We start from the raw sequence: 16,484 nt of genomic DNA on the forward strand, positions 1-16,484 counted from the left end.
GGGCCATATATGACACACCCACAGCAAACATTCTTAGTGGTGAAAAGCTGAAAGCATTTCCTCTAGGATCAGGAACAAGAAAAGGATGTCCACTCTCACCACTGTTATTCAACATAGTTTTGGAAGTCTTGGTCATGGCAATCAGAGAAGAAAAAGAAATAAATTGAATCCAAATAAAAAAAGGAGAAGTAAAACTGTCACTGTTTGCAGATGACATGATGCTATACATAGAGAATCCTAAAGATGCCACCAGAAAACTACTAGAGCTAATCAATGAATTTGGTAAAGTTGCAGGTTACAAAATTAATGCACAGAAATCTCTTGCATTCCTATACACTAATGATGAAAAATCTGAAAGAGAAATTAAGGAAACACTCCATTTACCATTGCAACAAAAAGAATAATATACCTAGGAATAAACCTACCAAGGGAGACAAAAGACCTATATGCAGAAAACTATAAGACACTGATGAAAGAAATTAAAGATGATATAAACAGATGGAGAGATATACCATGTTCTTGGATTGGAAGAATGAACATTGTGAAAATGACTATACTACCCAAAGCAATCTACAGATTCAATGCAATCCCTATCAAATTACCAATGGCATTTTTTACAGAAGCAGAACAAAAAATCTTAAAATTTGTGTGGAGACACAAAAGACCCCGAATTGCCAAGGCAGTCTTGAGGGAAAACCACAGAGCTGGAGGAATCAGCCTCTCTGACTTTAGACTATACTACAAAGCTATAGTAATCAAGACAATATGGTACTGGCACAAAAACAGAAATATAGATCAATGGAACAGGATAGAAAGCCCAGAGATAAACCCACGCACATATGGTCAACTAATCTATGACAAAGGAGGCAAGGATATACAATGGAGAAAAGACAGTCTCTTCAATAAGTGGTGCTGGGAAAACTGGACAGCTACATGTAAAAGAATGAAACTAGAACACTCCCTAACACCATACACAAAAATAAACTCAAAATGGATTAGAGACCTAAATGTAAGACTGTACACTATAAAACTCTTAGAGGAAAACATAGGAAGAACACTCTTTGACATAAATTACAGCAAGATCTTTTTTGATCCACCTCCTAGAGTAATGGAAATAAAAACAAAAATAAACAAATGGGACCTAATGAAACTTAAAACCTTTTGCAAAGAAAAGGAAACTACAAACAAGACGAAAAGAGAACCCTCAAAATGGGAGAAAACATTTGCAAACAAATCAACGGACAAAAGATTAATCTCCAAAATATATAAACAGCTCATGCAGCTCAGTATTGAAAAAACAAAGAACCCAATCAAAAAATGGGCAGAAGACCTAAATAAACATTTCTCCAAAGAAGACATACATATGGCCAAGAAGCCCATGAAAAGCTGCTCAACATCACTAATTATTAGAGAAATGCAAGTCAAAACTACAGTGAGGTATTACATCACACCAGTTAGAATGGGAATCATCAGAAAATCTACAAACAGCAGATGCTGGAGAGGGTGTGGAGAAATGGGAACCCTCTTGCACTGTTGGTGGGAATGTAAATTGATACAGTCACTATGGAGAACAGTATGGAGGTTCCTTAAAAAACTAAAAATAGAATTACCATATGACCCTGCCATCCCACTACTGGGCATATACCCAGAGAAAACCATAATTCAAAAAGTCACATGCACACCAATGCTCATTGCTGTACTATTTACAATAGGCAGGTCATGGAAGCAACCTAAATGCCCATCAACGAATGGATAAAGAACATGTGGTACATATATATACAATGGAATATTACTTAGCCATGAAAAGGAATGAAATTGGGTCATTTGTAGAGACGTGGATGGACCTAGAGACTGTCATACAGAGTGAAGTAAGTCAGAAAGAGGAAAACAGATATCGTATATTAACACATGTGTGTGGAACCTAGAAAAATCGTACAGATGAACCAGTTTGCAGGGCAGAAATAGAGACACAGATGTAGAGAACACACGTATGGACACCAAGGTGGGAAAGCGGGGGAGGGGTGAGTGGGGAGTGTTGAGATGAATTGGGAGGTTGGGATTGACATGTATACACTAATATGTATAAAATGGATAACTAATAAGAACCTGCTGTATAAAAAAATAGAATAAAAAAAATGCACAAATCATAAGTGCACAGTGCATAGAATTTTCACAATGTAAACACTTCGTTTAGGACCAGGATGAAAAATCGCTTATTATTTGCCCCCCAGGACTTCCATGGTGGCACAATGGTTAAGAATCTGCCTGTCAGTGCAGGGGACACGGGTTTGATTCCTGGTCTGGGAAGATCCCACATGCCGCGGAGCAACTCAGCCCATGCGCCACAACTACTGAGCCTGTGCTCTAGAGCCCATGCACCACAACTACTGAGCCCCCATGCTGCAACTACTGAAGCCCGCATGCCTAGAGCCACTGCAATAAGAAGCCCGCACACTGCAAGAAAGAGTAGCCCCCAGTCGCCGCAACTAGAGAAAGCCTGTGCGTAGCAGTGAAGACCCAACACAGCCAAAAGTTTAAAAAATAAAAGTACTTCTGTCTGCCCCCCAGAGATTTCCTGTGCTCCCCCTTCTGGTACCATCTCCCTGCAGAGGTAACCATTTTCCTGAGTTCTAGCACTTGAGATTCATCTTGGCTGGTTTCCAACTTTATATACGTGGAATCATACAGTATATATTGTGTCCAACTTCTTTCAATTCTGTTTGTGAGATTCATCTATGTTATTGTATGTTGCAATTGTTTGTTCATCCTCATTGCTGTGTAGTGTTCCCTCAGTGAATAGTCCATAATTTACATATCCATTCTACTGTTGCTGGACACTGGGGGTTGTTCCAGTTCTGGGCTAGTACAGAATACAGAGAATGCTGCCATAACATCTGGGGTGGATCTTCTCGTGGAGATACTTACATCTAGGAGTGCCATTGCCCGACAGCAGCATGTACCAATATTCAGGTACTGCCCCAGAGTTTTCCAATTTGACAGCTTATACTCCTACTAGCAGTGTAGGAGAGTTTGGTTCCAGATGTATGGTTTTAAGGTAAACAAAAAGGACAGCAGCTCAGATTGGAAGTGAGGATTAGAGAGGAATCAAGAATGGCTCCAAAGGCCTCGGTCTGAGCAACTGAAAGGTTAGACTTGGTATCAGGGATGAGGAGCAGGTCTTGGGAATCGAAGATTGGAAATTCACTTTTAGACAAGTTTGAGATGCCTCCCTCCCCAGACCTCCAAAGGGGGATTTGGAGAGGTGGTAGACATACAAGTCTAAACATCTGAGGTGTGGTCTGGGCTGAAGATACAACGTTGGGAATTATAAGTGAATAAGTGGCTTTTAAACCACAATAAAGAAAGATACAGAGGTGAGTGTAGGTGAGAAGCCCAATATCACAGATCATGGAGAGAGGAAGAATCAGCAGAGGAGACTGAGCAGTGAATCCAGGAGACAGTGCTGTCCTGGAAGCAAGCTAGGAAAGGTGCCCCAGGAGGAAGGAGTGAGCACCTGGGTCTGAAACAGCTGGGTGGGCAAGGGAAGGAGTCCTGAGAACTGACCGCTCGATTTAGCCACGTCTGGGATCGTTGGTGACCTTGACAAGACAGTTAACTGTAAGAAGCAATGGGAGGAGAGAGACTGAGACAAAGTAGGTGTAGACAAGTCTTGATGAGTTTTGCTATAAGATAGAATAGAAACAAACAGGACAGAAGCCAGAAGGGAAAGTGGGGTCAAGCAAAGGGATTTTTTTTTCTTGAGATGGAGAAGCAGCAGTGTGTTTTCTTGTATTCCTTCCTACTAGAATATATGCCTGGGGTCTGGGTTGTCTTGTTTACAGCTGCATCCCCAGTACCTAGAACAGGGCCCTGCACATAATAATTACCTCTAAATAAACTAATGAATCAGACCTGATAAATGAGAAACTCACATTATATGCTAAATAGTGATAAGGGCCAAGGAGATAGAATGAAGCAGGAAAGAGGGTATAAAACCTGGGGGTGGCAGTTGCCATTTTAGCTGAGGTTATCACTAAGGCCTCATGAGGAGACTTCTGAGCAAAAATCTGAGGAAGTAAGGAAATTGGTCATGTCGTATCTGGGAGAATAACATTCAGGCAGAGAAATGAGCCAGTGCAAAGGCCCCAGGGCAGAACCAATCTGGTGCTGTGCCTGGGGTAGTTTGAACAAGGCAAAGTAGTAGGAGAGGAGGGCATAGAAACAGTGAGGGGGTCAGGCCATACAGAGCTTTGTAGGTCACTGCAGGGACTTTGTCTTTCGTGCTGAGTGAGATGGGGAGGCCACCTGTGGGTTTGAGCGGAGGAGTGACCTGATTTGATTTATATTTGATAAAACTCAACATCCATACTGAGTAGTGATGTGTGGAATGCTTACCCTTTGTTCTTAGAAACACAGTGAAGTCCCCTGCTCTCCCCACTTCTATTCAACATTGTGCTGGAGCTTCAAACCAAAGCATGAGTCCAGGGGGAAAAAAAGTCATTATCTATAGATGGCAGGATTGTGAACATAAAAAATACACAACAATCTGCAGGTAAATTATTCAAATAAAAAGAGAATCTTAACACTGCTAGAGATAAACAGAGTCACTCTATAAGATAAAAGTTTTATTTCTCCAGGAAGATATAACAATTTAAAGTTTGATTGCCTAACAGCTTCAAAATCTATAAAGAAAAAATGGATGCAATTAAAAGGAGAACTAGACAAATCCACAATCATAGTGGAAGATACTAACACCCTTCTCTCAGTGATTGACAGATCAAGCAGACAAAAAAAAAAATCAGTGAGAATGTGAAGATAGGAACCATACCAAAGCAAATTTGGCCTAACAGACAAATAAAGCACTGCCCTCAAACTGATGCATCCACTCTCTTTTTAACCAAATAGAGAATATTTGTAAAGATTGGCCACACTATACCTTTTGAGGCAAGTCTGAACAAAGTTCAATAGACTGAATCAGGACTTTCCTGGTGACACAGTGGTTAAGAATCCACCTGCCAATGCAGGGCACATGGGTTCGATCCCTGGTCCGGGAAGATCCCACATGCCGCGGAGCAACTAAGCCCGTGAGTCACAACTACTGAAGCCGGCGTGCCTAGAGCCCGTGCTCCGCAGCAAGAGAAGCCACTGCAATGAAAAGCCTACGCACCGCAATGAGGAGTAGCCCCCGCTCGCCACAACTAGAGAAAGCCCGCATGCAGCAATGAAGCCAACACAGCCAAAAAAAAAAAAAAAAAAAAAAAAATAGACTGAATTACGCAATGTTCTACTGAAAATTCCCATGTACTATAATCATAAAATTGACCGTCTACAGCAATGAAAATACACAAGTGACAGCTACATACAACATGGATGTGTCCCCCAGACAGGATGTTAAACAACAGAAGTAAAACGCAAAAAGACATTATGATTCTATCTCCAAAAAGTTCAAAACCAGGCAAAACCAAGCTACATTTTTTAGGGTATGTGGATAGATAGTAAAATCATAAAGAAAAGCTAAGAAACAGATAGAATAGTGGTAATCTCTGGGCAGGTGGGGCGTTGGAGAACTGCAGAGAGGAGGGATGGAAAGCGCTCTTGAGCAGTAGACATTATTTCTTCATTTATATGGTGGCTACATGGGCACTAACATTATAATTATTTGCTACATTACACACATGTGAATGTACTTTCCTATAGGTATCCTATATAGTCGGAATTTTAAAGTACTGAATAAATGAAAACAAAACATGACAGACCATGATAAAATGTAATTCTGGGTAGGTTGTATGTTGGGAAATGGAAAACAGAAAGTCAGAAATTTGGGAAGTATGTCACTCCCTGTGATACAGCAGGGAATCCATGTAGCAAAATCCCTCCCCAAGGGCCTTGAGCTATATCCAGGCAATGTGGCACCTTGGTAAGCAGGGAAAAGATTTCGAGCTCTTCAAGTTCAGGAGGAGAAATTTTTGTTTGCATATACAACAAAATTATCTTTAAGATCTTTTTTCTGTTGACTCAGTGTATTTTAGAGAAGAAATTTGAAAGGTGGAAAATGCCACGCGACTTCTAAACGAACACTCACTTGGCATCCTGCATCTGTGCTTTAAAGCTGCATAGAGGATCCTGCCATGAAACCAGGTTGAAGAACCAGCGTGCTCCTTAAACTTTAACCTTCCTACAGATCCCCCGGGGGTCTTGCTAAAACGTAGGTTCTGACTCAGGAGGCCTGGAGAGGGGCCCGAGGGTCTGCATTTTTCACAGGCTCCCCGGTGGTGCCCATTCTGGGCCAGAGACCACATTTTGCATATCAACAGGTGAAAGGAATCTAGTGTAATTTGAGCTATTGAGCTTGTGAAACGAAGCATGTGTGTTTTCTGGCAGAGTGAGATTCATAGGCTTCTCCTGTTATGAAATGAGAGAACAGGCACAAAACAGCATAGCAGGACACAGTGAAACTCCTTTGGGGGTCACTAATTGAGACAGCGTGGCCCCAGGCATACTCTGACCCTTGAAAATATTTTCATAGGGCTCTTTTTCTCCACCAGATTATGCCTTCTAGTTGGTCTTGATTGCTTGTTCCCAGCAAAAATATTTGAGGTGAAGAAATAAATTTAGCCAACACCAACACAAAGTACGGAATGGTTCATCGCTGCTCTCAGGCTGGTGTTTTCATAGCATGTGGCTGGATCTTACTAACGCAAGTGATCAGCTGAGTGGTCATGGTGAGAAGCCACAATGTTTTCCAAATAAGCTTGTTTCTGCATCTATTCCCTCTGACCTGAAAAATGCCTGTTTGTTCCATTTGGGCCTTTCTAAAGAATGCCTACTTGGTGCTCTTTACCCAAATGAGTTCCTTCAGACAACAGAAGGATCAGTTTACAGAAAAGCCTTTCAGGTTGCTTTCTTGAAACAGCTGTCCTTTGGAAGTGGGCATGTGGACAAAAGGACACAGCATATTAAATTTATTATTTTCTTTAACCTTACTCTGAGTCTCACAAAGCCCTGAGTTTTTACCAGTAAGTAATAGTAAAGTATACAAATTCAAACATTTATGCTATGATTTCCCTATCATTTTAGGTTAAGTCTTCTTTGCTTTCAAGCCTTAGACTTCTCATTTTCTTTTATCTCATTTTTAAAGCTGCCATTAAAGTCATCTGTGTCCCATTAGTTTTTTCATATCTCACAGCAGAAGCAGTCCTAGAAACAGAGCCACAGCCTGCAGCTGCCACCCCAGTCCCAGCTCTGTGCGGTCACTGGACTTCAGTTATAGCCAGTGATTCTTTGCCATCCTAGGGGCATTCTGCCTCACTTAGATGTGCCAGATAGTCTGAATTTAGTGGAGAAGGTCAGTACTGTCTCTCATTTTGTGAACGTAAATTGCAAACTCTGGTTACATACTCATTTTTTTTCGCAAAGTCTATCAGTAACAAATACAATTAATTGCCTAAGTGCATTTACAGTGCCATAGTATATATCACACATGCCATGTAAAGACTAAATTGAACATGTTCTCTGCAAGTCGTAAGGAGGAAAAAACAGTGTTAAATGGCCCCCAATGAAACAATCAGGCAAATCCTGAATATAGGACGTTCTGCAATTTAAACCATTAGCCTGTTCTCTTCAGAAAGTCAATATCATGAAATTTAAAAGGTAGGAAAACTGTCCTAAAAGCAACTCTATTCATAACACCCAAATGCAATATATGAACACTGATTAGATCCTGGAGAGCTATAAAAAGCATTTGGGATCAGCTCCCTGAAATGTTCACTTTGCATACCATCACAGAGTCTAAAGTTATTCATCTCTGTACAACATTTGAATTCTTATCACTCTTCTAAATTATATGCTATTCTACTTGTCCAGGACCTAAGTTCTACCTTTCTATTTTTTTCAAAATCCCCAAAATTAAACAGTCCTCTGCAGTGAGACCTGTGTCATGGATTAAGTGCTCACCATGATGTTCTGGAGCCTCATTCTGATGCATCTTGAGATAGATAGATAGATTTTTTTTTAATCCTGCATAAGATTGACTGGACTGCATGAATCCACAGTGGACAATGCTGAGCTCCTAGTACTTTAAGTATGGCTCTCAGTTCCTTTCTCTTTTCATTCTAGAATTCTAGGTAAGCGTATACTACTTTAGTGCCCTGCATAGCTTGTCTATATATCTTAACTTCTCTTCATATTTTTTACCTATTTATCTCTCTGTGCAATGTTCCAGAAAATTTCTTAGGACATATCTTTGAGTTCATCAAATCTCTCCTCCACTGTGTCTAATCCACTTTTAAACCCATTCATTGGGTTTCTATTTTCAATTATTGCATTTTTTATTTCTAAAAGTTCCATTTGGCTCTTATTCTTATAATCTATATCATTTTCCATTCCTTGTTCTTTACTTTTTATTTTCTGCTTTACCAAAAATGGAGAGAGGAGTGCAGAAATCTCCATCATGATAGCAGATACGTCAGTTTCTCCTTGTAGTCTATCACTTTTTTGCTTCCTGGTTTTTGAAGCTATTTTACTAATTGTATTCAACTTTCAAAATGTTACATCTTTCTAGTGATAGGTGTTCTTTCTATCACTAATAACACTCTTTGGTTTAAAGTCTATTTTGTCTGATGTAATACAGCTCCTCTTAGCTTTCTTTTGGATAACATTATCCTGCTATATCCTTTTCATCATTTTACTGTAAATCTTTCTGTGATCTTTTTTGATTTTTCTCTTGTAAATGGCATGTAAGTGTATGTGTGAATTTTTTTATTCTGGTCTTATAGTCTCTTTCACCTGGTCCATTTAATCCATTTATATTTATTGTAATTAATGATACATTTAGACTAGGTACAATAAAACTACCATACTCAATATTGATAATGTCAAAGACATCCTCACCAATTAAACTAACAAGCCTACACTAACTTTAATACCAGATATTAATTCAATATTGAATATTTCCCAGATCATGTGAACCTGAAATTCATTCTGATCAGTTTCCTTTATATTTCCAAGAATTTATATAAGCACTTAAATTTCCTTTAAACCAGTTAAATAGAGCTAATTTACAAATTAATTTTGATAATACCGCCTGGAGGTAAAGACATCATATCTATAATATACACAGACATACATACTTCCATGTGGACACAGATATCTCATAGTTTTCCTGCTTGAATTAAAAGGCCTCTTCCCCCACCCCCCTTTTATTTTTCATTTTTAGGAATAGGAGAGGGTCAGGTAAGATGAGAGCCCTGGTAGAACATTTACATCTCAAAGGCACCCGGAGAAAAAAATAAGTTCCGTAGAAAACCAGCTTCTTCTAACTGCATATGCAAAAACCAGTTTTGGAATGTCAGAAGAGTCCATTTTGTCCATTTTCATGGTGGTTTCCTTCAGTTCTCAAATAGCCAGTTCAGTCTAAACAAACCACAGTAGTAGACAATAATACATATCGTTCACTCACCTTCACACTTCCAGATGAACTTACCTGCTCTGAATCAGACTCAAGACCAAATTTAAACTATCAGTTTCTAGGACTGTCTAGACCACATTCAAGTTACCAGGACCCTCTAAATGGTCAAAACCAGGGCCCTCTAACAAGGGTCAATGCCAGGAATGTCTCTGAGAATGATTAATCCTTTCACTTTCTTCCTCTCCTACAGGTAGGGTTTCCCCCCAAACCAGGACTCCTTAATGAGGGTCAAAACCAGGGAGAGAAAACAGGATTTGGACATAATGTACCAAGATACTCATGCACACACCCAAGATAAAAGCCAAACCAATTCCAAAAGGCTTACATTGATAGAATATCATAAAAGCCTATACATAAGCAATTTCATCCCATTTTCCTTCCCTTTTACAAAATAGTTCTAATTGAAAGATGGTGTTATAATCTAAAGCACCATTGAGGGGCCATTGTTCTCCAGATCCCAGGGAGTACTGAGGCCAAGCAGTATTACAATAAAATATCATTTTTTCCTTCATGGGAGCATAGCTGAAGATCTCCCAGTTTTGCAAAATACACCCTAGGGTGTCGTGGTCTGAACGCAGGTTGGAAAAGAATTTCCAGACATAAGGCAGAATGTAAAGAAGATAGAATTTATTAGAGGGAAGGTTTGCTGCCAGAACAGCGGGCAGACTTCCTAGTAGTCTGGGAGAGTCAAGACCGAACATGTGCTATTGATCAGTTTTTATAGCCAGAAAACAAAGGAATGGTCCAAGGTGAAAATTTCGTTTGCTGATTGGTCGAGGCACATATACCTTCCTTCTATAGGGTGGGAGTAGGACAGGGCAGATGCCTTTCCTTATTTGGGACAGGTCCCGTTACCCAGGTGGGCGTCATCCAGGTGGGCTCAGGAATTTCATAACCATCACAACATGGTGGGGAGGGCGATTAAGAGTCCGGTAGGGGGTGTGACGCTGACACTTTTTCAGGCAGGGTTGTCCTTTGTCCTTGAAGCACCATTGTCCTTGGAGCACCACATATGGGACTACAAGGTAGAATAGAGTTACGGTTTCCCATTATTCTTTCACACGGCTGGTATTGCTAGAAACAGGCAGATCAGTATCTGATGGCCTCTCAGGGTTGCAGTTCCCTATAGCACAAGAATGGAAAGTTTCCTACTCGCCAGTCCAGATGGGAGCGCAGGCAAGCCTTGGTCTAACAGGGAGTTTCTCAATTACCACTCAGGTGGTGCCTGATGGCCAAGGAATTCCTCAACCCAGAATGGAAAATCCAATTAAAGCAGTACTCCACTCAAAACCAGATGACCAAGTCCTATGCCTTTCCCTCCCAAAAAAAGGAAATTCCAATCAAGGCAACCCAGTAGGGAAGAATATCCTGATGTCACACACAAGGTTCTGGTACTTGCCAGAGGTGTCTAACAGACCAGGACCAGAGCCTTGTTTCCTTCACCATAGAACCAAAAGCACCATGGGTCAGCAACGCCTGGTCAGCAGCAAGTTCTAGGGTTTGCCCCTGAGACGAAGGTGCTCAGGCAGCTGCTGGACAGAATCTGAGTGTAACCACCAGCCAGGGGACAATGTGCCATGGGCAGGATGCCCACTTGGGACAGCTGTCCTTTCATGGTTGCCAAAACTTTAACTGAACTGAACTTGGGTCTGCCCATCTGCTGCACAACAAACCCAATCTACTGACACCAGGCTGTGGTGAAGGAAAGTACAGCATTTATTTGCAGAGCACCAAGCAAGGAGAACGGGCAGCTCATGCTCAAAAGACCCTGACTCTCCAATGGCTTTCAGGGAAGGGTTTCTAAAGGCAGCGTTTGGGGTGAGGGCTGAAGGGTGCAAGACTTTCTTCTGATTGGTTGGTGTTGAGGTAACAGGTTGGTGTTTCAGGAATCTTAATTATCAACCCTCCCTCTGGTCCCAGTCTGGGGTCTTGGAGTCAGCATGTAGTCCTCCACCTGGGTAGGTGTCTTAGTTTCTGCATAAAAACTCAAAAGATATGCATCAGACTGTTATGTGTGTCTCTTGAGGGGAAACTAAGACTCTGTTTTATCACTGAACTAATTGGTTTTCCTACGGAACCATTTGCTTTCTCTTTGTTTCCGCATGCCCTCACTTCCCTAATTAGTAACTGCTTGAGTCTGCTCTTTGGAACTCAGGGAAGGCCTAGGAGATTAAAGCCTTTTTCTACAAACAAGAAACGGGGACACAGAGGAACTTCTGTACCCAGGAAGGCCTCAGAGGGTCCTGCTCAGTTTCACTGTCTCCTCAGCAACACACACACACACACACACACACACACAGAGGCATGTATGCACCCACATATGTACACATGTAGGCACACACAAATACATGCACATACATATGTGCACACACTCAGCCCTGGAGCAGGGGCTCCCCCAGGCTCTTGGGAGGGCCCTCCTCTTCACCACCTGAGCTGGACCAGTCCCCCCAGCAGCTTCAGTGTTTCTTCTGCAGAACCTCCTCCTGGTGGCTTCCACACACCTATTTCCACTGTGTGTGTCTCTGTGCTCCCCATGGGAGAGTGAGCAGGTGCCTTGGAGAGCAGGGAAGGGAAGGCCATGTTCAGAGGTTTACCTCAAGTCCCCAAGCTGGCTCCTGGCACACAGTAGTAGGTGGGCAATAAGGACTTGAAATGTCTGAAGAAACCTTCTGCAACACGGACGTCTCCGGGTCTTGGATGCTATGGAATTTATACTGAAGTGCTCAGATTATGCAGCAGGCTTCTCCTTTATCAGCTAACTTCAGTGAGACTCAACCGTGCGCCTGGCACTAGGGAAAAAAGGATGACTTAGACATGATAACCAGCCACAGCCCAGAGGGGACGTGTATCTTACACTTTTCCTGACAAGGCAGCACTGAAAGTGTTAGAAGCCAGATGTACACCCAGGCTTGAGGGCAGGGGAGAGGGAGTGATATATTCTGGCTGGGGATAGGGGTGCTGGGGCTTCTTAAATAGGGTAATATTCCATCTGGGTCGAGAAGAATGGACAGGCTTTTCCTGGATGAAGTAGGGAGAAGGTGTTCCTGGCTGAGGGAACTGCCCAGAAGTATAAAAATGCACAGCATTTTCCAGGAGGTGAAAAGTCTAGCTTCTCCTGGAACCTAGGTAAGCAAGGGTCAAATTCCTCAGGGCCCAATTTTTAAAAATTCCTAGAGCCTTCCAGACCAGGCTGAGGAGTTTGGACTTTATCTTGTGGGGAACTGGGAGCCACTGAAAGGGGATTAAGTAACAGCAGGATCACTAGGGTGAGTGAGCACGTTACTGAAAGCTGTGTGGCGATAGCTGGTGGGTGAGAAACTGGAACGCTGGCGCGGGGCCGTGACCCACACCCACACAGCTGAGTCGGGGCCATCCCCACTTTCTCCACCCTCTTCCCGAAATTAGATGACTCGGGCAGGCTGGCCTATCCTTCAGGGAGTGTGTCCTGCGTGACGTGGCACAGTGAGACTAGACAGGCCGGTCTGCGGGAATATTTCTTCCACACTGCCAGTGGAGGCCCCTGGGGAGCACTTGGGGTGGGGCTTAGCTAAGCCGAAAACCCTGCTGCCCTTGGGCCCCTGACCACTGAGAGCTGAACTCGCTCCCCTCGCCCCTGCCACACAGAAGTTGCTTCCCCAGCCCCAGGTCCCTGTAGAGTGCTGGGCCAGCACCTACAGGCTAGTGAGTGCCACCTGGTACATTTTCAGGAATTTTGTGACTTGATTGCTAAACACAGGCTTTTTTTTTTTTTTTTAAAGAATTCTTTTTCCTTCGTTTTTAAATTTTTTTTATTTATTTTATTTATTTTATTTTTGGCTGCATTGTGTTTTCGTTGCTGCGCGCGGGCTTCCTCTAGTTGCGGCGAGCAGGGGGCTACTCTTCATTGGGGTGCGCGGGCATCTCACTGCGGTGGCTTCTCTTGTTGCGGAGCACGGGCTCTAGGTGCACGGGCTTCAGTAGTTGCAGCACGAGAGCTCGGTAGTTGTGACTCGTGGGCTCTAGAGCGCAGGCTCAGTAGTTGTGGCGCATGGGCTTAGTTGCTCCGCGGCATGTGGGATCTTCCCAGACCAGGGCCTGAACCCGCATCCCCTCTATTGGCAGGCGGATTCTTAACCACTGTGCCACCAGGGAAGCCCCGTAAACACAGCCATTATTAAAAATTAAGTTATAGTAACTAACAAATGATTTAAAACAGAGGTAGTCAATACTCAAAGCCCACCACTTCCTAATTATTTTCTACACTATTCGCTCTGTTCTTGAGGTTATCTGTATCGTCGCGTATGTGTGGTGGACGTTCTGTTACCGGTCAGCTACTGCACTTCTCTCCCAACTCCACGTTCAGTGACACCATGTTGGTAGCTTGGAATCGGCTTTGGTGGGAATATTTACACCATAGAAATTGGTAAACCTACATATCAGAGCTCTTGCCACAGAGAGCCAGTTGTTAGCTATCTGCCGGCCCACCACCACTAACGTCCACCCCCTGCTTTGCTGGCTCCCTGGGCAGGCACACCCACCCTTCCTCTCCTAGTAGCCACAGCAGCACAATGGGTCTTGTCAGGTTAGAGTCTTGTCAGATGGGGTTCAGGAAAGTGTGGGGACGTTACCAGGAGGCCTGAGGTGTTACTTAGTCCTGTTATAGGGATGCCTCCTTGTGCTACCCACAGCCCCACCCAGGGCCTCACAGCATGAACAGGCTCCCAGGGAGTGTGACTGGACAGAGGTGCTGGCCTGATCCCTGGGGGAGGGAATCGAAGAGGGGCCTTGCTTATGTCAAACCAACAAACACCAAGCCACCTCCTCTTCCAGGTAACAGGCTGGGCATCTCTCCAAGGTGCCCCGTGTCTGAAATGCGGCCACATAGCCAGGTACTGTCTAGGGAAAAGTCATTTATGAGAACAAGAACATGCCAGGCGGATGGCTAGAGGCAGCAACATGCCTTCTTCACTATTCGACAGCATTAAAAGGCAGCCCTCTCTGTGGGCCTCTGAGACTTATTTTGCCACAAATTCTAATTATCAGGAATATCATCATGACCTTGGAGTTGGTAAGGGAGGGATCTCTTAAAATGACAATTAAAAAAATACTAAAGGAGAACACTAAGGTGAAAGATTGGTAAATTGGGACTTTATTAAAATTAAGAACGTCTGTTCATCAAAAGACACCACTGATAAAAAGGCAACTCACAGACTGAGAGAAGAAATCTGTAATACATAAAACTGACAAAGGACCCATATCCAGAATATATAAAGAACTGTGCAGACAAGCCATTTAAAAGCTGGCAAAAGACTTGAACAGGCACTCCATGAAAGAGGATATGCAAGTGACCCAATCAGCCTATGGAAAGGTATGCAGCCTTATTAGCATTAGGGAAATTAAGATTAATAGCCACAGCGAACTATCACTACACACCCACAACACCGGGTGGAACTTTGAAAACAGAAGGACAAGTGTTGGTGAGGATGCACAGCAACTGAAACTCTCAGGGGAGTGTAAACTGGTACTACCTCTCTGGAAACAGTTTGGCAACGTCTACTAAAGGTGCACATATACCTACCTGATGGCCCGGAGTTCTCAGCGATGAGTGGATTCATGCACCTAAGGACACGTACTAGGATGTTCAGTAACGCTTTATTCATCACAGTCCCAAACTGGAGACAACACAAACGTCCCTCAGCCACGAACTCGAGTGTGTTCACACCTCAGAACCCTAGGGGGCAGGGATAAAGGACATCATACACTGCACACCAGAATGTGAGTAAATCCCACTGAGGAAGCCAGGCAGCAAAGAGCACATACTGCATGAGTTCAGTTTTGTAGAGGTCAGAGCAGCTGAAACTGACCTCTGGGATAGAAACCACGATACTGGGTTCCTCTGGGGAGGAGGCGAGGGGTAAAAAAAACACTCTCTAGAATTCGAAGTCTAAAAATCAAAATCGTCTCCCCTGCTGCATTGAGAACTTTTTCTCCTTTGCTTGTTGGAGGTAGGAAGATCAAGGACAGGTGGTATGTCTGAGGAGCCCCTATCTTCCTCAGCACACCCCGCTTTCTCCTGTGCCGCTAGCCAGGCAGGAACTCCGGGGAAAGTCCAACCAGGGGTTGAGCCACAGTGGTGATTTCATTTTGGCATCAACTAAGATTCCCACTGGCAACTCTGCTTTTCATCTCTTTTTAATTTTACTTATTTATCAAGTATTTTCTTAGCTCTTTACTCTGTACCAGGTGCACGGTTCAAAGTATGTCACTCTTTAGTGTGTTATTCATTCATTCAGCCTGTAATAATGACTTCTTTGTTGAGCACTTAGTATGTGCCAGGCAGTAAGCTAAATTCTCAGTTAATTCTCACATGAGCTCATGGAAGGGGAAAATATTTGTTCCCATTATAGATAAGGAAACAGAGGCTCAGAGAGGTTAAATGACTTGTTCAAGGTCACATAGCCAAGTTGGTGGCAGAACTGAGATTCAAAGCCAGATCCTGCTTCACTCCCAAAGCACCTGACTTAGTCGTTTCTAGCGACCTCCTTAAACCAAATCACTTGAGAGACTGGTAAAGATATGAGGTTTCTTAGCCCCCCCGACCCCTGCTGGGGCCTAGTGAACCAGAATCTCTGGCCCCAGGAGTAGAATCTCCCACAGTGGTTGTTCGAAACCTGATTCCTGGCCCTTTCCTGCACTACAGAGCCAGACTCCCGGCCCTGCACACAGTAGGCACACACAACCTGTCTGTGGTTGGAAGGAGATGGCTGCCTGGATCACTCCTCTTCCGCTGGAGAGGTGGGGGGAGTCCCTTGCTTCCTTCTGGTCTCTGGGCAAATGTAAGTCCCCTCCTCTGGGAAGCCCTCCTTGACTACCCCAGCCTACCCCCCCGCCCCCAGAACTGCTAACCCCTTTGCCTTAGTTGCCTTCCTTGCCTCTTTCTGTCTTAAATATGGACTAGGGTAAACCCTATGGAATTATCCTTTCTGTAGGTCAAAAATAGTTGAAAATGGGCTATTTCATCCAGTTCATTTAAGCAATT

The sequence above is a fragment of the Mesoplodon mirus genome (genome assembly GCF_964341445.2).
Source record: "Mesoplodon mirus genome assembly, chromosome: 12".
Classification (NCBI taxonomy): domain Eukaryota; kingdom Metazoa; phylum Chordata; class Mammalia; order Artiodactyla; family Ziphiidae; genus Mesoplodon; species Mesoplodon mirus.